Source organism: Ovis canadensis, chromosome 5, assembly GCF_042477335.2.
Source record: "Ovis canadensis isolate MfBH-ARS-UI-01 breed Bighorn chromosome 5, ARS-UI_OviCan_v2, whole genome shotgun sequence".
NCBI classification, from domain to species: Eukaryota; Metazoa; Chordata; class Mammalia; order Artiodactyla; family Bovidae; genus Ovis; species Ovis canadensis.
Genome location: NC_091249.1, coordinates 36,226,044 through 36,247,837, shown reverse-complemented (window position 1 = coordinate 36,247,837; position 21,794 = coordinate 36,226,044). Strand labels below are relative to the sequence as shown.

Here is a 21,794-nt window from a genome sequence, read left to right as displayed (position 1 = left end):
AGCAAAAGAAAGCTGGAGTAGCAATCCTCATATCAGACAAAAGACCTTAAAATAAAGAAGAGTACTAGAGATAAGGAAGGACACTACATAATGATCAAGGGATCAGTCCAAGAGGAAGACATAACAACTGTAAATATCTGTGCACCCAACATAGGAGCACCTCAGTACATAAGACAAACACTAACAGACATAAAAGGGGAAATTGACAGTAACACAATAATAGTAGGAGACTTTAACATCCCACTCACTCCAATGGACAGATCATCAAACCATAAAATTGATAAGGGAACACAAGTCTTAAATGATACATTAGAAGAGATGGATCTCATTGATATCTTCAGGACATTCCATCCAAATACAGAATACACTGTATTCTCAAGTGCACATGAACATTCTCCAGGATAGACCACATCTTGGGTTGCAAATCAGACCTCAGTAAATTTAATAAAATTGATATCATATCAAGCATCTTCTCTGACTACAATGCTGTGAGACTAGATATCAGTTACAAGAAAAAACTGTAAGAAAACAAAACCATGGAGATCAAACAATACATTTCTAAACAACCAACAGATTACTGAATAAATCAAAAGAGAAATCAAAAAATTTCAGGAAACAAATGACACTGAAAACACAACTTAAAATGTATGGGATGCAGCAAAAGCAGTCCTAAGAGGGAAGATGATAGCAACACAATCCTACCTCAAGAAACAAGGAAAACATTGAACAGACAACCTAGCTTTACACCTAAAACAACTGGAAAAAGAAGAACAGAAAACCCCAAAATTAGTAGGAGGAAAGAAATCATAAAAATCTAGCCAAAGTAAATGGAAAACAAATGAAAGAAACAATAGTAAAGATTAATAAAAATAAAAGCTGGTTCTTTAAGAAGATAAACAAAGTTGACACACCTTTAGCCAGACTCATCAAGAAAAAAAAAAAAGAGAGAAGAATCAAATCAATAAAATTAGAAATGAAATGCAGGAATATCAACTTTGTTTATCTTCTCAAAGAACCAGCTTTTATTTATTTATTTTTTAAATTAATCTTTACTATTATTTCTTTCAAACAACTATAGGCTTCCCTGGTGGCTCAGAGGTTAGAGCATCTGCCTGGGATGCGGGAGACCCAGGTTCGATCCCTGGGTCGGGAAGATCCCCTGGAGAAGGAAATGGCAACCCACTCCAATACTCTTGCCTGGAGAATCCCATGGAGGGAGGAGCTTGGTAGGCTACAGTCCATGGGGTCACAAAGAGTTGGACACGACTGAGTGATTTCACACCATTCAAACACCATGAACAACTATATGGCAGTTAGAACTGGACATGAAACAATGGACGGGTTCCAAATCGGGAAAGGAGTACATCAAGGCTGTATAGTGTCACCCTGATTATTTAACTTATATGCAGAGTACATCAAGAGAAATGCTGGACTGCCTGAAGCACAAGCTGGAATCAAGATTGCCAGGAGAAATATCAATAACTTCAGATATGCAGATGACAGAACCCTATGGCAGAAAGTGAAGAACTAGAGAGCCTCTTGATGAAAGTGAAAGAGGAGAGTGAAAAAGTTGGCTTAAAACTCTTGAAAACAAAGATCATGGCATCTGGTCCCATCACTTCATGGGAAATAGATGGGGAAACAGTGGAAACAGTGGCAGACTTTATTTTGCGGGGCTCCAAAATCACTACAGATGGTAACTGCAGCCATGAAATTAAAAGACACTTGCTCCTTGGAAGAAAAGCTATGACAAACATAGACAGCATATTGAAAAGCAGAGACATTACTTTGCCAACAAAGGTCTGTCTAGTCAAGGCTATGGTTTTTCCAGTAGTCATGTATGGGTGTGAGAGTTGAACTATAAAGAAAGCTGAGCGCTAAAGGATTGATGCTTTTGAACTGTGGTGTTGGAGAAGACTCTTGAGAGTCCCTTGGACTGCAAGGAGATCCAACCAGTCCATCCTAAAGGAAATCAGTCCTGAATATTCACTGGAAGAACTGATGCTGAAGCTGGAACTCCAATACTTTGGCTGCCTGATGTGAAGAACTGACTCATTTGAAAAGACTCTGATGCTGGGAAAGATTGAAGGCAGGAGGAGAAGGGGACAACAGAAGATGAGATGATTGGATGGTATCACCGACTCAATGGACATGAGTTTGAGTAAACTCCGGGAGTTGGTGTTGGAGAGGGAGGCCTGGTGTGCTGCAGACCATGCAGTTGCAAAGAGTCGGACACAAATGAGGAACTGAACTGAACTGATATGGCAATAAAATAGATAACCTGGAAGAAATGGACAGATTCTTACAAAAGTTCAATCTTCCAAGACTGAACCAGGAAGAAATAGAAATTATGAATAATCCAATTACAAGTACTGAAATTGAAGCTGTAATCAAAAATCTCCCCCAAAACAAAAGCCCAGGACCAGATGGCGTCACAGGAAAATTCTGTCAAACATTTAGAGAAAAGCTAATGCTTATCCTTCTAAAACTCTTTCAAAAAATTGCAGAAGAAGGAACACTTCCAAACTCATTCTCTGAGGCCACCATCACCCTGACACGAAAACCGGACAAAGACAACACAAAGAAAACTACAGGGCAGTATCACTGATAAACATAGTTGCAAAACACCTCAACAGAATTTTGCAAACAGAGTTCAGCAACACATCAAAATGCTCAAGACACCATGATCAAGTTGGATTTATTCCAGGGATGCAAGGATTCTTCAATAAACATGAATTAATCAGTGTGGTACACCATATTAACAAATTGAAAGATAAAAATCATATGATAAACTCAACAGATGCAGAAAAAGCCTTTGACAAAATTCAGTACCCATTTATGATTAAAACTCTTCAAGAAATGGGCACAGAAGGAACCTACCTCAACATAGTAAAGGCCATATATGATAAGCCTACAGCAAATGTTATTCTCAGTGGGGAAAGGCTAAAAGCATTCCCCCTAAGATCAGGAACAAGACAAGGATGTCCACATTCACCACTATTATTCAACATAGCTTTGGAAGTCCTAGCTACAGCAATCAGAGAAGAAAAAGAAATAAAAGGACTCCAGATCAGAAAAGAAGAAGTAAAGATCTCAGTGTTTGCAGATGACCTGATATTGTACATGGAAAACCCTAAAGATAGTATCAGAAAATTACTAGAGCTAATCAGTGAATTTAGCAAAGTTGCAGGATATAAAATCAATACCCAAAAATCACTTGCATGTCTATATACTAAAAATGAAAAATCAGAAAGAGAAATTAAGGAATCAATCCCATTCACCATTAAAACAAAAAGAATTAAATATCTGGGAATAAACTTACCTAAGAAAACAGAATAACTATACACAGAAAATTATAAGACACTGATGAAAGAAATTGATGATGACATAAACAGATGGAGGAAGAATCAATATTGTGAAAATGACTATATTACCAAATGCAATATACAGATTCACTGTGATCCCTATCAAATTACCAATGCCATTTTTCACAAAACTAGAACAAAAAATTTCACAATTAGTATGGAAACAAAAAAGACCCCAAACAGCCAAAGCAGTCTTCAGAAAGAAGAATGCAGCTGGAGGAATCAAACTCCCTGACTTCAGATTATACTGCGAAGCTACAGTCATCAAGAAAGTATTGTACTGGCACAAAAAGAAAAATATAGACCAATGGAACAAGACAGAAAGCCAAGAAATAAACCCATGCACCTATTGGTACCTTATTTTTGAAAAAGGAGGCAAGAATGTACAACGGGGCAAAGAAAGCCTCTTCAATAAATGGTACTGGGAAAACTGGACAGCCACATGTAAAAGAATGAAATTAGAACGCTTCCTAACACCATACACAAAGATAAACTCAAAGGACCTAAATGTAAGACCAGAAACTATTAAACTCTTAGAGGATAACATAGGCAGAACACTCAATGACATGAATCAAAGCAAGATCCTCTATGACCCATCTCCTAGAGTAACAGAAACAAAAACAAAAGTAAACCAGTGAGATCTGATTAAATTTAAAAGCTTTTGCACAACAAAGGAAACTAAGCAAGGTGAAAGGACAACCCTCAGAATGGGAGAAAATAATAGCAAATGAAACAACCAACAAAGGATTAATTTCCAAAATATACAAGCAGTTCATATAACTCAATACCAGGAAAAAAAAAATCAAAAAGTGGGAAAAAGACCTAAACAGACATTTCTCCAAAGAAGACATACATGGCTAACAAACACCTGAAAAGATTGCTCAACATCATTCATTATTAGAGAAATGCAAATCAAAACTACAAGGAGATATCAACTCACACTGGTCAGAATGGTCGTCATCAAAAAATCTACAAACAATAAGTGCTGGAGAGGTTGTAGAGAAAAGGGACACTCTTGCACTGTTGGTAGGAATGTAAATTCATACAGCCACTATGCAAGATGGTATGGAGATTCCTTTAAAAACTAGGAATAAAACCGCCATATGATTCAGCAATCCCTCTCCTAGGCATATACCCTGAGGAAACCAAAATTGAAAAGACACATGTATCCCATTGTTCATTGTAGCACTATTTACAATAGCTAGAACATGGAAGCAACCTAGATGTCCATAGACAGATGAATGGATAAAAAAGTTGTGGTACATATGCACAATGGAATATTACTCAGCCATTAAAAAGGAAAACCTCTGAGTCAGTTCTAATGAGGTGGAAGAACCTAGAACTTATTATACAGAGTGAAGTGAGTCAGAAAGAGAAAGATAAATATTGTATTCTAATGCATATATATGGAATCTAGAAAAATGGTACTGAAGAATTTATTTTCAAGGCAGCAGTGGAGAAACAGACATAGAGAATAGACTTATGGACATGGGGAGAGGGGAGGAGAGGGTGAGATGTATGGAAAGAGTAACATGGAAACTTACATTACCATATGTAAAGTAAATAGCCAATGGGAATTTGTGGTATGGCTCAGAAAACTCAAACAGGGGCTCTGTATCGACCTAGAGGGGTGGGATGGAGAGGGAGATGGGAAGGAGCTTCAAAAGGAAGGGGATATACGTATACCTATGACTGATTCATGTTGAGATTTGACAGAAAGTAACAAAATTCTGTATAGCAATTATCCTTCAATTTAAAAAAATTAGCCTCCAATTAAAATAAATAAATTTAAATTTTAAAAAAAGTTAAGTAATTTTAAAATTACATTTTAAAAAAAGGATATGGATTAGAAAATGAAGAAACCACAAGAACTCTAATAGTGCAGCCCTCTCAGTCTCCCCCAATCTGAAGGCATGAATGTTGAGAGTGGTTACAGAACTACAATGAAGAGAGCTGATGGGAGAGGGGTGCCTGACAGAAGCTGAGAAATTAATAAACCAGCTTTAGTCTCCTTTCTTCTAATCTCCAATAGAGGTTTACCACTGGCCAAATTCAGATGAAAGCTTAAGGAAAGAGAAGTTCATTGATGCAGTCCTTGAGGGATTTTTTTTCCCATTGTACCAAGTAGGGGACATCTGAAAAAATGTTTAAATATGTCAAGTATGGTAATGTGTTGTTCTTTGAATTTATAATATTTCTGGCTTCAGTTTTTTCATTTACATTCAAGAATAAATTGACCTTGAATTTTCCTTTCTCATAATTTCCTTTATGCTGACCTTATAAGTAGGAATTTTAAATATTATTCTTTTCCCTCAAAAAGTATTCCTTGGTGGTTCAAACGATAAAGAATCCACCTGCAATGCAGGAAACCCAGGTTGGATCCCTGGGTTGGGAAGATCTTTTGGAGAAGGGAATGGCTACCCACTGTAGTATTCTTGCCTGGAGAATCCCATGGACAGAGGAGCCTGGCAGGCTGCAATCCATGGCATCCATGGGGTCACAAAGAATAGGACATGACTGAGTGACTGACACTTTCACTTTTTTCACACTTTTCATAAGTTGGAATTTTAAATATTTTTCTTTTCCTTTAAAAAGTGTTTAAAGATTGGCATTATTTATACCTTAAAATTTTCTTATAATTGACTGGTTGAAGACATCTTATATCAGTTGTATTTTATTATTATTTTTACATTGGTCTAAATAAGTGAGGTAGAAATCAGTAGGTAAACAGTGTAGAAATCTCAGAGAAGGCAATGGCACCCCACTCCAGTACCCTTGCCTGGAAAATCCCATGGACAGAGGAGCCTGGTAGGCTGCAGTCCATGGGATGGCGAAGACCTGGACACGACTGAGCAACTTCACTTTCACGCATTGGAGAAGGAAATGGCAACCCACTCCAGTGTTCTTGCCTGGAGAATCCCAGGGACAGCGGAGCCTGGTGGGCTGCCATCTATGGGGTGGCACGGAGTTGGACGCGACTGAAGCGACTTAGCAGCAGCAGCAGTGTAGAAATCTGAGACCTCAGTCTTGTCTTCAGTAAAAATCCTGCTCCATTGTCCCTAATTCCTACGTAGAGTCTTTGGTCAGATGAATTATCAGCACTCAGATCCAGGGAAGGGCAGTAATTAACTTCTATTCCATATTCCTGAGGAAAAACAACTGGTGATCAATTAGTCTTAAACCCATACATCTGATCCATTATAAAGTGCCCAAGGAGTTAGCTGAGTCGCTCACTCGAGTCCGACTCTTTGCAAACCCATGGGCTGCAGCATGCCAGGCCTTCCTGTCCATCACCAACTCCCAGAGTTTACTCAAACTCATGTCCATCGAGTCAGTGATGCCATCCAACCATCTCATTCTCTGTCATCCCCTTCTTCTCCTGCCTTCAATCTCTCCCAGCATCAGTGTCTTTTCAAGTGAGTCAGCTCTTCGCATCAGGTGGACAAAGTATTGGAGTTTCAGCTTCAACATTAGTCCTTCCAGTGAATATTCAGGACTGATTTCCTTTTAGGATGGACTGGCTGGATCTCCTTGCAGTCCAAGGGACTCTCAAGAGTCTTCTCTAACACCACAGTTCTAAAGCATCAATTCTTCAGCACTCAGCTTTCTTTATAGTCCAACTCTCACATCCATACATGACTACTGGAAAATCCACAGCCTTGACTAAACGGACCTTTGTTGACGAAGTGATGTTTCTGCTTTTTAATGTACTGTCTAAGGTGGTCATAAATTCCCTTCCAAGGAGTAAGTGTCTTTTAATTTCATGGCTGCAGTCACCATCTGCAGTGATTTTGGAGCCCCAAAACTAAAGCCTGCCACTGTTTCCTCTGTTTCCCCATCTATTTCCCATGAAGTGATGGGACCAGATGCCATGATCTTCATTTTCTGAATGGTGAGATTTAAGCCAACTTTTTCACTCTCCTCTTTCACTTTCATCAAAAGGCTCTTTAGTTCCTCTTCACTTTCTGCCATAAGGTTGGTATCATCTGCATATCTGAGGTTATTGATATTTGATATTTACCATCTTGATTCCAGCTTGTGCTGCCTCCAGGTCTGCATGTAAGTTAAATAAGCAGGGTGACAATATACAGCCTTGACATACTCCTTTTCCTATTTGGAACCAGTCTGTTGTTCCATGTCCAGTTCTAACTGTTGCTTCCTCACCTGCATACAGGTTTCTCAAGAGGCAGGTCAGGTGGTCTGGTATTCACATCTCTTGAAGAATTTTCCACAGTTCATTGTGATCCACACAGTCAAAGGCTTTGGCATAGTCAATAGAACAGAAATAGATGTTTTTCTGGAACTTTCTTGCTTTTTCAGTGATCCAGCAGATGTTGGTAATTTGATCTCTGGTTCCTCTGCCTTTTCTAAATCCAGCTTGAACATCTGGAAGTTCACGTTTCACATATTGTTGAAGCCTGGCTTGGAGAATTCTGAGCATTATTTTGCTAGTGTGTAAGATGACTGCAATTGTGCGGTAGTTTGAACATTCTTTGGCATTGCCTTTTTTAGGGATTGGAATGAAAACTGACCTTTTCCAGTCCTGTGGCCACTGCTGAGTTTTCCAAATTTGCTAGTATATTGAGTACAGCACTCACAGCGTCATCTTTTAGGACTTGAAATAGCTCAACTGGAATTCCATCACCTCCACTAGCTTTGTTCGTAGTGATGCTTTCTAAAGCCCACTTGACTTCACTTTCCAGGATGTCTGCTCTAGGTGAGCGATCACACCATCGTGATTATCTGGGTCATGAAGATCGTTTTTGTACTTCTTGTGTGTATTCTTGCCACTTCTTAATATCTTCTGCTTCTGTTAGGTCCATACAATTTCTGTCCTTTATTGAGCCCATCTTTGCATAAAATGTTCCCTTGGCATCTCTAATTTTCTTCAAGAGATCTCTAGTCTTTCCCATTCTATTGTTTTCCTCTATTTCTTTACACTGATCACTGAGGAAAGGCTTTCTTATCTCTCCTTGCTATTCTTTAGAACTCTGTATTCTAATAGGTACATCTCTCCTTTTCTCCATTGCTTTTCACTTCTCTTCTTTTCAAAGCTATTTGTAAGGCCTCCTCAGACAGCCATTTTGCTTTTTTGCATTTCTTTTTTTGGGGGGAATGGTTTTGCTCCCTGTCTCATGTACAATGTTATGAACCTCCATCCATAGTTCATCAGGCACTCTGTCTGTCATATCTAGTCCCTTAAATCTATTTCTCACTTCCACTGTATAATAGTTATGGATTTGATTTAGGTCATACCTGAATAGTCTAGTGGTTTTCCCTATTTTCCTCAATTTCATTCTGAATTCAGCAATAAGGAATTCATGATCTGTGCCACAGTCGGCTCCCGGTCTTGTTTTTGCTGACTGTATAGAGCTTCTCCATCTTTGGCTGCAAATAATATAATTAGTCTGATTTCTGGCGATATCCATGAGTAGAATCTTCTCTTGTGTTGTTGGAAGAGGCTGTTGACCAGTGCATTCTCTTGGCAAAATGCTATTAGCCTTTGTCCTGCTTCTTTATGTACTCCAAGGCCAAATTTTCCTGTTGCTCCAGGTGTTTCTTGGCTTCCTACTTTTGCATCCAGTCCCCTATAATGAAAAGGACATCCTTTTTCGGTGTTAGTTCTAGAAGGTCTTTAGGTCTTCATAGAACCATTCAGCTTCTTCAGCATTACTGGTTGGGGCATAGGCTTGGATTACCGTGATACTGAATGGTTTGCCTTGGAGACGAACAGAGATCATCCTGTCATTTTTGAGATTACATCCAAGTACTGCATTTCAGACTCTTTTGTTGACTATGAGAGCTACTACATTTCTTCTAAGGGATCCTTGCCCATGGTAGTAGATATAATGGTCATCTGAGTTAAAATCACCCATTCCAGTCCATTTTAGTTTGCTGATTCCTAAAACGTTGACATTCACTCTTGCCATCTCCTGTTTGACCACTTCCAATTTGCCTTGATTCATGGACCTAACGTTCCAGGTTCCTATGCAATATTGCTCTTTACAGCATCGTACCTTGCTTCCGTCACCAGTCACATCCACAGCTGGGTGTTGTTTTTGCTTTGGCTCTGTCTCTTCATTCTTTGTGGAGTTGTTTCTCCACTGCTCTCCAGTAGTATATTGGGCACCTACTGACTTGGGGAGCTCATCTTTCAGTGTCCTATCTTTTTGCCTTTTCATACTGTTTATGGGGTTCTCAAGGCAAGAATACTGAAGTCGTTGGCTATTCCCTTCTCCAGTGGACCACGTTTTGTCAGAACTCTCCACCGTGACCCGTCCATCTTGGGTGGTCCTACATGGCATGGCTCATAGTTTCACTGAGTTAGAGAATGCTGTGGTCCATGTGATTAGATTGATTAGTTTTCTGTGACTGTGGTTTTCAGACTATCTGCCCTCTGATGGAGAAGGATAAGAGGCTTATGGAAGCTTCCTGATGGGAAAAACTGAGGAGGAAACTGGGTCTTATTCTGATGGGCAGGGCCATGCTCAGTAAATCTTTACTCCAATTTTCTGTCGATGGGTGGAGCTGTGTTCCCTCCCTGCTATTTCAGTTCAGTTCAGTCCTCAGTGTCCAACTCTTTGCGACTCCATGAATCGCAGCACGCCAGGCCTCCTTGTCCATCACCAACTCCAGTTCACCCAGATTCATGTGCATCAAGTCAGTGATGCTATTTACCTGGGGCCACACTATGGTGGAGGTAATGAAGACAATGGTGACCTCCCTCAGAAGATCCCATGCATGTACTGCCACACTCAGTGCCCCCTACCCTGTAGCAAGCCACCACTGACCCCCGCCTCTGCCAGAGACTCCCGGACACCCACAGGCAAGTCCAGGACAGTCTCTTGTGGGGTCACTGCTCCTTTCTCCTGGGTCCTGGTACACAAAGTTCTGTTGTGCTCTCTTAGAATCTATTTCCCAGTCCAGTGTAAGTTCTGGCAGCTCTATGGTGGGGTTAATAGCAACCTCCTCCAAGAGGGTTTATGCCATACCCAAGTCTCTGCACCCAGAGCCCCTATCCCTGTGGCAGACCACTGCCAACTTGTACCTCCACAGGAGATACTCCAACGCAGTTCTGTCTCAGTCTCTGTGGAGTCCCTGGGTCCTGGTGCACACAAGGTTTGTTTGAGCCTTCTGAGCATCTCTGGAAAGAATGGGGTTTGATTCTAAGCATGAATTCGTCCCTCCTACCATCTTGCTGGGTCTTCTCTTTTGCCCTCAGACATGGGGGATCTCCTCACAGCCACTCCAGCGCCTGCTGTCTTACTGTGGTTTCTCTGACCTTGGACTTGGAGTATCTCCACATGGCCGGTCCAGCAAAGTGCTGCCGCCGCTCCTGACCTTGCACATGAGTGTCTCCTCACAGCCCCTGCTCCTGACCTAAAATAGCCAAGGGACAAGAAAAAAGGGTGGTGACGTAATCTGAAGATCAAGAGAGGCCATAAAGATGTTAAGTGTCTTGACATTTAAACTGATTGTTTAGAAATAACATGATTTAAGAACAGGAAACAACAAAAGCTGTACAGATTAATACTGGTAAAGATGTAAAACTGCAGTAATCCCCACCTTCTGGGGGACTCTTTACCCCCCCTCAGTGTCTATGCTGAGAGTTTTGGACTTTCCTCCTCTGTGATAAATCCTATTCTCTTTCTACCATGAGTGTCTGTGTGTTTGTGGATTCCATTCTTTGTTCCACTGACAGGATCTCGGATTCCTGTTTCCTAAGGACGTAGGGCTTCCTCAGTGGCTCAGTCATACAGAATCCGGCTGCAATGCAGCGTATGCAGGTTCAATCCCTGGGTCCAGAAGATCCCCTGGAGGAGGAAATGGCAGCCCCCTTCACGATTCTTGCCTGCAAAATTCTGTGGACAGAGGAACCTGATGGGCTGTAGCCCATGGGGTTGCAAAGAGTCAGACACAACTGAACTACTGAGCACATAAACAAGGACTTAACAATTTGATTAGTGTTATTGAGGTGGGAATCTGTGTTCTTATCTGCAGAGCCAGCAAATGCAATCCACAAACACACAAACAGGGTAGCAAGCAAGCAGAATTTATTAAACAGAAGGAAAGTACAAAGCTCTCAGCAAGACATGAGAGGGGTAAACAGTACCCACCACCCCCCACACACACCAAGGTGGGACTTACATAAATTTTTATGAGCTCCCTTAAATCACATTATTTCTAGCCAATCAATTTAAAGGTCAACATACATCACTATGAACAAATGACACAGATATGCAGATGACACCACCCTTATGGCAGAAAGTGAAGAGAAACTAAAAAGCCTCTTGATGAAAGTGAAAGAGGAGAGTGAAAAAGTTGGCTTAAAGCTCAACATTCAGAAAACAAAGATCATGGCATCCGGTCCCATCACTTCTTGGGAAATAGATGGGGAAACAGTAGAAACAGTGTCAGACTTTATTTTTTTGGGCTCCAAAATCACTGCAGATGGTGACTGCAGCCATGATATTAAAAGACGCTTACTCCTTGGAAGAGAAGTTATGACCAACCTAGATAGTATATTGAAAAGCAGAGACATTACTTTACCAACTAAGGTCCGTCTAGTCAAGGCTATGGTTTTTCCTGTGGTCATGTATGGATGTGAGAATTGGACTGTGAAGAAGGTTGAGTGCCGAAGAATTGATGCTTTTGAACTGTGGTGTTGGAGAAGACTCTTGAGTCCCTTGGACTGCAAGGAGATCCAACCAGTCCATTCTGAAGGAGATCAACCCTGGGATTTCTTTGGAAGGAATGATGCTAAAGCTGAAACTCCAGTACTTCGGCCACCTCATGTGAAGAGTTGACTCATTGGAAAAGACTCTGATGGTGGGAGGGATTGAGGGCAGGAGGAGAAGGGGACGACCGAGGATGAGATAACTGGATGCCATCACGGACTTGATGGACGTGAGTCTGAGTGAACTCTGGGAGATGGTGATGGACAGGGAGGCCTGGCGTGCTGCGATTCATGGGGTCGCATAGAATCGGACGCGACTGAGCGACTGAACTGAACTGAGGCTTCCCGTATAGCTCAGTTCGTAAAGAATCTGCCTGCAATGCAGGAGACCCAGGTTCAGTCTTTGGTTTGGGAAGATCCCCTGGAGAAAGAAATGGCAAGCCACTCCAGTATCCTTACCTGCAAAATTTCATGGACAGAGGAGCCTGATGGGCTGCAGTCCATGGGGTTTGCAGAGTCAGGCATGACTGAACAACTAACACTTGTGCATAATATCTGTATGACTTCTCTTGATCCTTGGATTAAGTCACCACCCTTTTTCATGCCCTGTGGCCATTTTACCATGGACCAGATGTATGAATTAAAGATTAATGATTGCAGGTTGGTTTTCCTCAATCATATGGAGCAGAATTTAATTATTGCCCTTCCCTGGAACCTAGACAGAGTGCCTGAAAAACTATGGACTGAGGTTTGTGACATTACACAGGAGGCAATGATCAAGACCATCCCCAAGAAAAAGAAATGCAAAACGGCAAAATGGTTGCCTGAGGAAGCATTATAAATTAGCTGAGAAAAGCAACAAAGCTAAAGGCAAAGGAGAAAAGGAAAAGTATACCCATTTGAATTCAGAATTCCAAAGTGCTGGCGACGGAATGAAACACCAACACTGCAGATTGGTTTAAATCTTTATATTTTAACACTTGCTTCTTACAGCTGCTTTATTTTATATCCCTTGCACAACAACCTACAGGGCAAGCTGCCAAGCACTATGATTCAGAGACTATACAAGTGCGCAGGCGCAGGGTGAGATAACCTTTACCTTGACTTATTTACTGCAGCTAAGACTTTGTTTTGGGGAACTTCCTAATCAACTTAGAATCCGTTTTGTCCCAGGGTCTGTTCCTTTTGAGGAATCAGAGAAACATCCTTGTGTGCAAGAAATGTTCTTTTCCCATGGGAACAAACAGGATTCTTAGCTGAACATCTCGTTTGCAAGAATGTTTAACTCAGGTTGAGAGTCTCGTTTGCAAGCACTTCTCAACCTTCTTTATACCTTGTTCCCTACGCAAAGAATGGCAAGGAGAGATAGGAAAGCCTTCCTCAGTGAACAGTGCAAAGAAATAGAGGAAAACAATAGAATGGGAAAGGCTAGAGACCTCTTCAAGAAAATTAGAGATACCAAGGGAACATTTCATGCAAAGATGGGCACAATAAAGGACAGAAATGGTATGGACCTAACAGAAGCAGAAGATATTAAGACAAGGTGGCAAGAATATACAGAAGTATATAAAAAAGATCTTCAGGACCCAGATAACCACGATGATGTAATCACTCACCTAGAGCCAGACATCCTGGAATGTGAAGTCAAGCGGGCCTTAAGAAGCATCACTATGAACAAAGCTAGTGGAGGTGATGGAATTCCAGTTGAGCTGTTTCAAATCCTAAAAGATGATGCTGTGATTAAGTGCTGCACTCAATATGTCAGCAAATTTGGAAAACTCAGCAGTGGCCACAGGACTGGAAAAGGTCAGTTTTCATTACAATTCCTAAGAAAGGAAATACCAAAGAATGTTCAAACTACCACACAATTGCACTCATCTCGCATGCTAGTAAAGTAATGCTCAAAATTCTCCAAGCGAAGCATCAACACAGTACATAAACCAAGAATTTCCAGATGTTCAAGCTGGTTTTAGAAAAAGCAGAGGAACCAGAGATCAAGTGTCCAACATCTACTGGATCATCAAAAAAACAAGAGAGTTCCGGAAAAACATCTACTTCTCCTTCATTGACTATGCTAAAGTCTTTGATTGTGTGAATCACAACCAACTGTGGAAAATTCTTCAAGAGATGGAAATACCACACCACCTGACCTGCCTCCTGAGAAATCTGTATACAGATCAAGAAGCAACAGTTAGAACTGGACATGAAACAACAGTCTGGTTCCAAATTGTGAAAGGAGTATGTCAAGGCTGTATATTGTCACCCTGCTTATTTAACTTCTATGCAGAGTACATCATGCGAAATGCTAGGCTGGATGAAGCACATACAACACTTATATATGTTTAGAGATATTATAATCAGTGTTAAAAGACAGGTAACAATCTAGAATTACATAAAAAAATCAAACCCAACTAATCAATTAGGAAAAGGTAAACAGCCAACCTCAAAATGGTCAAAGGATTTAGAACACGTCTCATTTACACTTTCTGAAGGAAAAATAAGGAAGTGAAATAATGTTTAACATGATTATTATTCAAGGAAATTCAAATTATATCAACAGTCAATCACCATTAACACCACTGACAAAAGCTAAACCCTGACAACATCAAATATTGCTTAAAACACTCAAATACCTGGTGATATAAAAATAGTTAATTTTTAATTAACTATTTTAATTTTCTTCCTCTGCTGACTTTGGGCTTCATTTGTACTTGTTTTTCTTATTTCTTTAGCAAGAAGTTGTTTATTTGAGATTTTCCTTATTTCTTGAGGTAGGCCTGTATCACTTTAGTGATACAATCACTACAATGTGATACAGTCACTACAATGTGATACAATACTATCAAAGGTAGTATTGCTTTTGATTTCTCCCGAAGATTTTGGAAGCTTGCATTTCTACCTTCATTCTTCTCGTTATTTTTTATTTTCTCTTTGATATGTTTACTGGTTGAATGAGTTTTTTCAGTAGTGTGTTGTTTAGTCTCCAAGCGTTCATTGTTTTTGTTTTCTTTGTGTTTCATACCATAGTTGGAAAAGATGCTTAATATGATTTCAGTTTTCTTTAATTTATTGAGACTTGCTTTGTTGCCTAGCATGTGGACTAGGTGATCTGTTCATTGATATAAGTGGACTATTATTATTCTGTTAGTTAATTATTCCCCTTTTATGTCCGTTAATATTTGCTTTATAAAGTCCCATGCTGTTAATCTGTTAATTTCCCCTTTCATGTCTGTTAATATTTGCTTTATATATTTAGGTTCTCCTATATTAGGTGCATTTACAAATGTTATAGCCTCTTCTTTGATTGCCTCTTATATCATTATATAATGCCTTTTTTTGTCTTTTGCTATAGAGTTTGATTTAAAGTCTGTTTTGTCAACTGTGAATATTGCTCCCCTAGGTTTCTTTTCATTTCTACTTGCATGGAATATTTATTCCACCCCTTCATTTTCACATGTATGGGTCTCTCAGGTCTGAAGTGAGTCTCTTGTGTGCAGCGTACCGAAAGGTCTTTTTTTTTTTAATCAATTTGGCTAACCTTTCTTTTCATTGAAGCTTGTAGCTCATTTACACTTAAGTGATTATTAATAGGCATGTACTTATTGCCATTTTAGTATTTATTTTCTGGTTGTTTTTGTAGTCTTCTCCATTATTTTCTTCTTTTTTCACTCTTTTCCCTTGTGATTTGATTTTCCCTTGTGGTTTTCTTTAGTGTTATACTTGGGTTCCTTTATTTTTATTTTCTTTTTTGTATCTGTTGGATAATTTTGATTTGCAGTTACCAGAGGTTAGTATGTATATATGTATATATATAATAGATATATAAATTATAAATATATATATAAATTTATATATGTATTAAACTGATAATTATTTAGTTTTAAACACTGTCTTAAATCTCTACTACTTTAGTCTCCCCTCCCATGTTTTATGTTTTGGTTTCATAGTTTACATCTTTATGTGTATTCCTTAGCTGTTTATTATAGTTATAGTTGATTTTACAGTTTTTCTTTTAACCTTTAGATAGCTTATTTAAAATGTTGATCCACTGCCTTTATTATATGTTTGCCTTAGCCAGTTAATTTTTGCCTTCATTTATTTTCTTATTTCTTGTTATAACCCTTTCTTTTTCACTTGAAGAAGACCTTTTAACATTTTCTTATAGGGCCAGTTTAGTAGTGATGAAGCTTCCCTGGTGGCTCAGGTAGTGAAGAACCTGCCTGCAATGCAGGAGACCTGGATTCAATCACTGGGTTGGGAAGATACCCTGGAGAAGAAATTGACTACCCACTCCTGTATTCTTGCATGGAGAATCCCATGGACAGAGGAGCCTGCCACGTTGCAGTCCATGGGGTCGCAAAAAGTCAGACATGACTGAGCAGCTAAGCACCTTAGTGCTAATGAACTCATTTAGTTTTTTAGTGCTTATCACTCATTTGAATGATAACCTTGCAAAGTAGAGTATCCTTGGTTGCAGGGGCTTTAATTTTTCTTTTAAAAAAAATATAACACACCACTGCTTTAAATATATCATGCCACTCCTTTCTGGCCTGAAGATTTCCTGCTGAAAAGCCAGCTGATAGCCTTATGGTGAGTTTCCTTGAATGTAACTCTTTTTCTTTTGCTACCTTTAAAAGTCTTTCTTTTATGATTTTAATTAGGATATGTTTTTGTGTGAGTCTCTTTGAGTTTATCTTGTTTGGGACTCTCCATGCTTCCTGGATCAGAATATCTGCTTTCTTCTTCAAGTGAGGTAATATTTCAGCCATCATTTCATCAAATACATTTCCTGCCTCTTTCTTTCTCTCTTCTTCTTCTGAGACCCCTGTAATGTGAATTTTAGTATGGTTGATGTTTTCCTAGAGGTCCCTTAAACTATCCTCATTTAGTTTTTCTTTTCTTTTTGCTATTCTGATTTGGTGACTTCCACCATCCTGTCTTTATATATCTCATATTCTTCTGTATCATATAATCTGTTGTTAAGTCCTTCTAGTGTATTTTTTATTTCATTGTTGTATTCATCAGCTCTGGTTCATTTTTAATGTATTTTAGTTCTTTGATGTTCTCACCATTTTCTGCCAAGTTCTGTGGGCATTTTTATGACCATTACTCTGAATTCTTTATCAGTCCAATTAGTTATTTCTGTTTCATTAGGGTTTGTTCCTGGAGTTTTATTCTGTTCTTTCATTTGAAAAAGTATTCTTGTTTTCTCATTTTGTTTTACCTCTCTGTCTCTTTGAAATTAGGAAAAACTGTTACCCATCCCAGTCTTCAATGCACATCCTTGGAGGGGAGTGTTTTTGTGCAGTCTGTATGTACCCAAGTGGCTTTGATGGGAGAGCTCAATCTAAAGCAAGCACAGGCTGAATCTTCCCTCAGAGTGCACTGGCCACCATTGCCTTGGCAGAGAGTAGGGCTGGAGCCTGAGGGCTAGAGCTAGTGCCCAGTTCTAGCTGGGACTTATCACCTGTGAGGCTGGATGTCATGGCCTTGGCAGGGAGCAAGGTTAGAGCTGGAGGGGCTGGAGCCTACGCCTGGTGTGAGCCACAGCTTCTCATGCAACCTGGTAATGTTTGTTGCCTTGGTTGGAGAGGGGCCAGGGCCAGAGTGTCTCGAGCAGCGGCTTAATGTAAATTTGTCATCTCCCCAGCATGATGGTGTTTGCCACCTTGGTGGAGAATGGGCAGGAGCTGGAGAAGCTGAAGCCTGAACCTGGTGTAGGCTAGGGGCATGCTGGGGCATCCTGGCAGGCAGCCAGAGCACCATGCCATCTTCAGTCTGCTGCTTCTGGGACCAGGAGCAAACAAGTCTTTGTGTGCCCTGTTCAAGAGCAAAGTCTTAGTTTCCCACAGCCCTGTGTTACGCCCCACTGGTTTCAATCCAGCGAAGGGGAGTGTTTAGCAGTCTGCTTCTTCATTTCCAAATGTATGGCCTTTGTTTTCTCTTTTACTGTACCTTTCCTTGTTTGATTTATTATTCCTAGTTTAATTACACTTTGATCAGAGAACATATATGAAATATGTGTGACTTCAGTGCACTGAAATTTGCTGAAACATGCCTTCTGACCTGGCATTGGTGTTTTTCTAAATGTTCTGTGTGTGCTTGAAAAAAATATTTATTTTATAGTATACATGTCCACTCAATCAATTTTGTTTATTATATTCAAATTTTCTATTTACTCTTTTTTCTTGATATGTCAGTTACAGACAAAAGTGTGCTTTACCTTCAGGAATGAGAAATGTCTTATAACTGTGAATATATTTATTTCTCCTTATAATTCTATCAGCATGAACATAGATGCAAAAATCCTCACAAAATTCTAGCAATCAGAGTCCAACAACACATTACAAAGATCATACACCATGACCAAGTGGGCTTTATCCCAGGGATGCAAGGATTCTTCAATATCCGCAAATCAACCAGTGTAATTCACCACATTAACAAATTGAAAAATAAAAGCCGTATGATTATCTCAATACATGCAGAGAAGGCCTTTGACAAAATTCAACATCCATTTATGATAAAAACTCTCCAGAAAGCAGGAATAGAAGGAACATACCTCAACATAATAAAAGCTATATATGACAAACCCACAGAAAACATTATCCTTAACAGTGAAAAATTGAAAGCATTTCCCCTAAAGTCAGGAACAAGACAAGGGTGCCCACTTTCACCGCTACTATTCAACATAGTTCTGGAAGTTTTGGCCACAGCAATCAGAGCAGAAAAAGAAATAAAAGGAATCCAAAATGGAAAAGAAGAAGTAAAACTCTTACTGTTTGCAGATGACATGATCCTCTACATAGAAAACCCTAAAGACTGCACCAGAAAATTACTAGAGCTAATCAATGAATATAGTAAAGTTGCAGGATATAAAATCAACACACAGAAATCCCTTGCATTCCTATACACTAATAATGAGAAAGTAGAAAAAGAAATTAAGGAAACAATTCCATTCACCATTGCAATGAAAAGAATAAAATACTTAGGAATATATCTACCTAAAGAAACTAAAGACCTATATATATAAAACTATAAAACTCTGATGAAAGAAATCAAAGAGGACACTAATAGATGGAGAAATATACCATGTTCATGGATCGGAAGAATCAATATAGTGAAAATGAGTATACTACCCAAAGCAATTTACAAATTCAATGCAATCCCTATCAAGCTACCAGCCATATTTTTCACAGAACTAGAACAAATAATTTCAAGATTTGTATGGAAATACAAAAAACCTCAAATTGCCAAAGCAATCTTGAGAAAGAAGAATGGAACTGGAGGAATCAACCTGCCCGACTTTAGGCTCTACTACAAAGCCACAGTCATCAAGACAGTATGGTACTGGCACAAAGACAGACACATAGATCAATGGAACAAAATAGAAAGCCCAGAGATAAATCCACACACATATGGACACCTTATCTTTGACAAAGGAGGCAAGAATATACAATGGAGTAAAGACAATCTCTTTAACAAGTGGTGCTGGGAAAACTGGTCAACCACTTGTAAAAGAATGAAACTAGATCACTTTCTAACACCACACACGAAAATAAACTCAAAATGGATTAAAGATCTAAATGTAAGACCAGAAACTATAACACTCCTAGAGGAGAACATAGGCAAAACACTCTCTGACATAAATCACAGCAGGATCCTCTATGATCCACCTCCCAGAATTCTGGAAATAAAAGCAAAAATAAACAAATGGGATCTAATTAAAATTAAAAGCTTCTGCACAACAAAGGAAAATATAAGCAAGGTGAAAAGACAGCCTTCTGAATGGGAGAAAATAATAGCAAATGAAGCAACTGACAAACAACTAATCTCAAAAATATATAAGCAACTTATGCAACTCAATTCCAGAAACATAAATGACCCAATCAAAAAATGGGCCAAAGAACTAAATAGACATTTCTCCAAAGAAGACATATGGATGGCTAACAAACACATGAAAAGATGCTCAACATCACTCATTATTAGAGAAATGCAAATCAAAACCACAATGAGGTACCACTTCACACCAGTCAGAATGGCTGCGATCCAAAAATCTGCAAGCAATAAATGCTGGAGAGGGTGTGGAGAAAAGGGAACCCTCCTACACTGTTGGTGGGAATGCAAACTAGTACAGCCACTATGGAGAACAGTGTGGAGATTCCTTTAAAAATTGCAAATAGAACTGCCATATGACCCAGCAATCCCACTGCTGGGCATACACACCGAGGAAACCAGAATTGAAAGAGACACATGTACCCCAATGTTCATCGCAGCACTGTTTATAATAGCCAGGACATGGAAGCAACCTAGATGTCCATCAGCAGATGAATGGATAAGAAAGCAGTGGTACATATACACAATGGAGTATTACTCAGCTATTAAAAAGAATACATTTGAATCAGTTCTGATGAGATGGATGAAACTGGAGCCGATCATACAGAGTGAAGTAAGCCAGAAAGAAAAACACCAATACTGTATACTAACACATATATATGGAATTTAGAAAGATGGCAATGATGACCCTGTATGCAAGACAGCAAAAAAGACACAGATGTGTATAGCGGACTTTTGGACTCAGAGGGAGAGGGTGGGATGATTTGGGAGAATGGCATTGAAACTTGTATACTATCATGTAAGAATCTAATCGCCAGTCTACGTCCGATGCAGGATACAGCATGCTTGGGGCTGGTGCACAGGGATGACCCAGAGGGATGTTGTAGGGAGGGAGGTGGGAGGGGGGTTCATGTTTAGGAACACATGTACACCCGTGGTGGATTCATGTCAATGTATGGCAAAACCAATACAGTATTGTAAAGTAAAATAAAGTAAAAATAAAAGTTAAAAAATAAAAAATAAAATAAATAAATAAATAAAAATAATAATTATATCAGCAAAATGTATGATTTTCTTAGTTTTTTTTTCAAGCTTATTGGGGTAAAGTTGTATATAGTATTCTATAATTTCCATGAGTTCAAATAGCAAAACTAAGGAGTACTTTTATTTTGATACACAAGAATAGAATTGTATGTGATCATAATAAACCTACATGGTGTTAAAATGGCAATCTTGTTCCTTCAGAGGAAGAGACATTGAAACAGTCGTTATTAACGTGTCTTTTGCTGAAATGCTGCCACAATTTCTTCCACCCCAGTATGTGTCCTTTTGCAGTGATTAAGCAATTAATTAATGCTCCCTTAACCTCTCTGCTAAACTAAATGCCACAGTGATTGAGAGGCTTTGAATTGGTTTATACTACTTTATCCTTCAAGTCATATGTGGTTCTTATAAACTGGTGGTGTTCTTTTTGACATTATACTTACCTATTAGAAGGATCATAAAGGTAGAAAAGACACATGGGTTTTGAGGTTTTTGGTTCGTTGTGTCTTTGTGTAATTTGACCCATTTTCTTATGAAGTTAGATCATAATTGATGTTTCCTGTGATTAATGATTTATAGGTCTAAGAAACTACAGTAGATTCCTCTTACCAGCTAGCATTCTCTTTGCTTTGTCTGTAGATATGTTGAATAAGAGATGTAACTTCTGTTGATCAATTCTGTCTTTTCAGATTTTTTATAGTATTTCAGTTGCTACATAGCAAGACATATGTTATACTTATAAAGCCATACCAGCTTGATAGTAAAGCTTATTGTATGTCTCAGGGGCATCAAAGCAGTGCAATCAGCTTTTAACCTTTGGAACAGAAAGCAGTTCTAATAATTAACTCATTGCATAACTGTATTTATAAAGGGAC

The 21,794-nt window shown here is 39.1% G+C and overlaps 1 non-coding gene across 1 annotated transcript; it reads left to right on the top strand.

Annotated features, from left to right (window-relative positions):
- Positions 1-1,081: 1,081 nt before the first annotated feature.
- TRNAP-GGG (transfer RNA proline (anticodon GGG)) lies at positions 1,082-1,153 on the top strand. The gene has a single exon. It is a non-coding gene; the product is annotated as a tRNA-Pro (tRNA).
- Positions 1,154-21,794: the final 20,641 nt, after the last annotated feature.